The following is a 5,003-nucleotide window of genomic DNA, read 5'->3' as shown; positions in this document are numbered from 1 at the left end:
CAATGGAGAATGTGTCTCCAGGGCATGTCAGAGACCTTTGTGGCAGCCCCTCCCATCACAGGTCTGAAGGCCTAGGAGGAAAACTGGTTTCCTGAGCCCGGTCCAGGACCCCCTTCTGTGTGCAGCCTCAGGACATAGTGCCGAGCATCCCAGCCACTCTAGCAGTGGTGAAAAGGGGTCAAGGTACAGCTCAGGCTGTGGTTTCAGAGGGTGCAAGCCCCAATCCTTGGCAGCTTCCATGTGATGTTGAGTCTGCAAGGGTACAGAAGTCAAAAATTGAGGTTGGGAAACCTCCACCTAGATTTCAGAGGATATATGGAAATGCCTGGATGTCTAGGCAGAATTTTGCTGCAGGGACAGAGCCTTCATCAAGAACCTCTGCTAGGGCAGTGCAGAAGAGAAATGTGGAGCCAGAGTCCCCACATAGAGTCCTACTGGGGCAATGCCTAGTGGAGCTGTGAGAGGAGTGCCACCGTCCTCCACACCCCAGAATGGTATAGCCACTTACAGCTTGCACCATGTATCTGGCAATGCCACAAACACTCAACGCCAGCCCATGAAAGCAGCTGAGGAGTGGGCTGTACCCTGCAAAGCCACAGGGGTGGAGCTGCCCAAGACCACCACCTCTTGCATCAGAGTGCCCTGGATGTGAGACATGGAGTCAAAGGAGATCATTTTGGAACTCTAAGATTTAATGACTGCCCTACTGGATTTTGGATTTGCATGGGGCCTGTAGCCCTTTTGTTTTCACCAATTTCTCCCATTTGGAATGGGTGTATTTATGCAATGCCTGTACCCTCATTGTATCTAGGAAGTAACAAACTAGCTTTTGATTTTACAGGCCCATAGGTGGAAGGGACTTTCCTTGCCTGAGATGAGAGTTTGGACTTGGACTTTTGAGTTATGCTGGAATTAGTTAACATTGGAATGGCATGACTGTGTTTTGAATTGTAAGGACATGAAATTTAGGAGGTGCCAGGGATGGAATGATATGGTTTGGCTTTGTCTCTACACAGATCTCATCCGGAACTATAGTTCCCATAATCACTACCTGTCATAAGAGGGACCAGGTGGAGGTAATTGAACCATGGGGGTGGCTTTCCCCATGCTATTTTCATGATAGTAAGTTTTCAGAAGATCCGATGGTTTTTGTAGGGGGCTTTCCCCTCCACTTCCCTCTCATTCTTCTCCTTCCTGCCATAATGTTAAGAAGGATGTGTTTGCTTCCCATTCTGCCATGATTGTAAGTTTCCTGAGGACTCCCTAGCCATGTGGAGCTGTGAGTCAATTAAACCTTTTTACTTTATATATTGCCCAGTCTCAGGCAGTGCTTTATAGCAGTATGAGAACAAATTAATATATAAGCATATTATAAAATAGTATTTGAAATTTGTTAGTAATCCTGCACCTTGCTTTTGAAAACATTACACCTGATTTCACAGGATTGGATATCAATTTCAAAAAACCTGAAATTCACAAATATACATAAATATGAATCCAAACATTTTTGTAATGTATGATCACCAAACTAAAGCCTATTTGTAGTGTTCATTTATGCCAAACTATCAAATTCCACAAGTCAAATATGAATTGAGGCATTCTTCTGAAACATCTACAGAAAGAGTACTGATACCTCATGGCCTCAAAGACCATGAATACAGTGAAGCTGAAAATCCCTGTTGGCTTGGTTCTAGGCTGTGCTTTGCCAAGAAAAGCTTTTGTAAAGGCTGCTTTTTCAAAGCCTTCACAGTTTATCTTGGCCAGAAATTATCTAAATGTCCCGATTGGAATGGTCCAAAAATTCCAGAAAATACAGTAAATTAAATACAAATCCTAAAAGATTCACAGATGTTTCATATCAAACATAAAAAAGGTGGTGTGCTTGATACTATTTTGAGTTGCACAAAGAATTCCATTTAAAACTTTAATGGAAGACTAATTATGTAAATTATAATACACATACATGAGAAATACTCTGTAGCAATTAAAAGAAAAAATTATAAAAGTTAATATAGAAAAATCTTCAAGATATGTTAATGAAAAAAAGTGTAAAATCATGAGTTCCAAAAGAATAAAAGATAGATAGGTAGGTACATAGATAGATAGATAGATAGATAGATAGATAGATAGATAGGATCAAAAGGAGAATTTCATATTTGAGATTTTACCTTGTACCAGTATTTTAAAATAAAATTAAAATTTGTCAGAACTGATTTATTATAGTAACAGATATTGTCATATTGTAAATTAAATGAGATTTCTTATACTAGAAAGTAAGGATAATGAGGAGTTAGGTAATTTGTGAAAATTACTGATTCACCAATACTCAAAAAGAATTTGTACATTAACATAAAGGTGGAACCAAAACTCTAAGGATACTTAAGGTAGCTAGATTTTGCAGAAAGAGTACTGGAGAAGAAAATGTTGACCAGAGAGAGATCCTGGAGGTCTGTAGAGAGTCTCCCTTGTGTACTGTTCAGAACATACATGTGAGGACACTGAGTCCAGAGAACCATTCAAAAAAATTAGAGGAAATCTGACATGTACACAGTGCTTGGAATATTTCTTGTTACCACCAGCCTGACTTGAAAACATCCTAATTCAGGGACATTAAATAGACTTCACAGAAGGATTTTGTCTCATTGGTAAGAAATAAGTAGCTCTAGACTAAACTGCTGAACTATTCGTGCATTATACATCTGAAAAGCAAGATGCAAAAAGTTGTGACTCTTTCTAAGTTTCTTACCTGCATCTCACAACAAACCTCAAAAAACAGTGATAGAAATATAAAAATATCTAGCACCCAGTAATATAAAATTATAATGTCAACCATTTAATCAAAGATGACCAGTCATGCAAAGAAGCAGAAAAATATGAACCATGATGATAAGAAAAATTATTCAAAGTCAGACCCAAGCTCACCCAGATGTCAGAATTTACAGACAAGAACATTAAAACAGATAATCTAACTGTATCAACTATACAAATAGTAAAAGCTATGGAAGATATAAAAATAATCCCAGTAAAATTTCTAGATGAAAATAGAGTGTCTAAGACAAAACAGACATTCATTGGCATTCACAACAAATTTGACAGTGCAGAAGAAAAGATTAATGAACTTAAATACATGACAGTAGAAGCTATCTAAAATGAAAGACACAGAGAAAGAAAGGAATAAAAAGAATAGTATTGTGCTGTGGGACAACTTCAAATAGCTAATATATAGGTAACTGAATTTTCCAAAAGGGTGAAGAGGTAGGATGGGACACAAAAACATGGCTGAATTTTTTCTGAACTTAATGAAAATTATAATTCCACAGATTCAAGAAGCTCAGTGCCCATAAGGACAAAAAACATGAAGTAAACTACATGAAGGCACATTATAATTAAATTTATCAAAAGTAATGATAAAGACAAAATTTTGAAGCAGCAAAATAAAATAACATGGTATATAAGTAGGAACAAAGATCACAATAATAATAGCAAATTTCTTATAGTAAGTAATGCCAGTGATATGCTAGTAATGAATGAGAAAACATCAAATTGTAAACCTAGAATCCTATACACAGAAAAAATAAATTGTAAAAATGAAGACAAATAATGGTATTTGTAGATACATAAAAGCACAGAAAATTTATCACCAGCAAACCCACAGTACAGATATGTTAAACATATTTAAACATTCCTTAAATTAAAGGAAGTCCTTCAGGCAAAAGGAAAGTAATGCCAGATGGAAATATGAATCTATTTTAAAGAAAGAACACTAGAAACGGTAACTATCTGGGTAAATGTATGAGATATTTTTCTCATTTAAATATCTTTAAAAGATAATTGACTGGCCAGGCACAGTGATGCCTATAATTGCAGCACTTTGGGAGGCCAAGGCAGTTAGATCACTTGAAACCACGAGTTTGAAACCAGCCTGGCCAACATGGCAAAAACCCATCTCTACTAAAAATGTAAACCTTAGCCAGGTGTGGTGGCACGTGCCTATAATCCCAGGTGCTTGGGAGGCTGAGGCACAAGAATCACCTGAACCTGGGAGGCCAAGTGTGTAGTGAGCCAAGATCATGCCACTGCACCCCAGCCTGGGTGACACAGAGAGACTTTGTGTTGGAAAAAAAACAAAAAGATAATTGACTATTTAAACAAAATAATAACAATGAATTATAATGCCTATAACATATGCATATATACCTATAACAATGAATTATAATACCTATAACATACGCATAATAAAATACATGACATTAATAATATCAATAGAAGGAAAGAAATAGAAATAATACTATTGTAAGGTTCTTGTACTACACATTAAGTGATACAATATCACTTGAAGGTAGACGGTGATAACTTGAATATGTATAAAATAAACTTTAAAGCAACCACTAAAACAATAAAACAAAAAGTTATAGCTAGTAAACCAGCAAAGAAAATGAAATGTTCATAAGAAATGTTAAATTAATCCCAAAACAGACAGGAAATTTGCAAAGGGTAAACAAAGTACAGAGGACTAGAAAACAAATGACAAGGAAAAAGACTGAAATTTAGCTGTATCAATAATCACATTCAATATAAATGGCCTAAACATCCTCAATTAAAATAAATTATCAAATTGGATTCAAAAACAAAGCACAACTATACACAGCCCAGAAGAAACATATTTTAAACGTAAAACACAAGCAAGTTAAAAGTAAAATGATGGAATAAAACATTTAACATTCTAACACTAATCAAAGAAAAACCAGAATGAATATACGACAAAGTATATTTTAGAGCAAAGAATATTACTGACAATAGAGGAAGTCATCATATATTGTTAAAGAGTCCAACATATATCAGAGGGACATAACAATTCTAAGGTTTTTGTATAGAATAACACAACTTCAATATATACAAGGAAAAAACTGATAGAATTATAAGAAGCAGACAAATCCATAATTATAGTTGGATATTTCAATACCTCTCTCTCAAAAGTGTGTTGAAACAGAATATCAGTGAAG

This window comes from Cebus imitator, unplaced genomic scaffold, assembly GCF_001604975.1.
Source record: "Cebus imitator isolate Cc_AM_T3 unplaced genomic scaffold, Cebus_imitator-1.0 Scaffold5, whole genome shotgun sequence".
NCBI classification, from domain to species: Eukaryota; Metazoa; Chordata; class Mammalia; order Primates; family Cebidae; genus Cebus; species Cebus imitator.
This window is presented reverse-complemented; position numbering follows the sequence as displayed.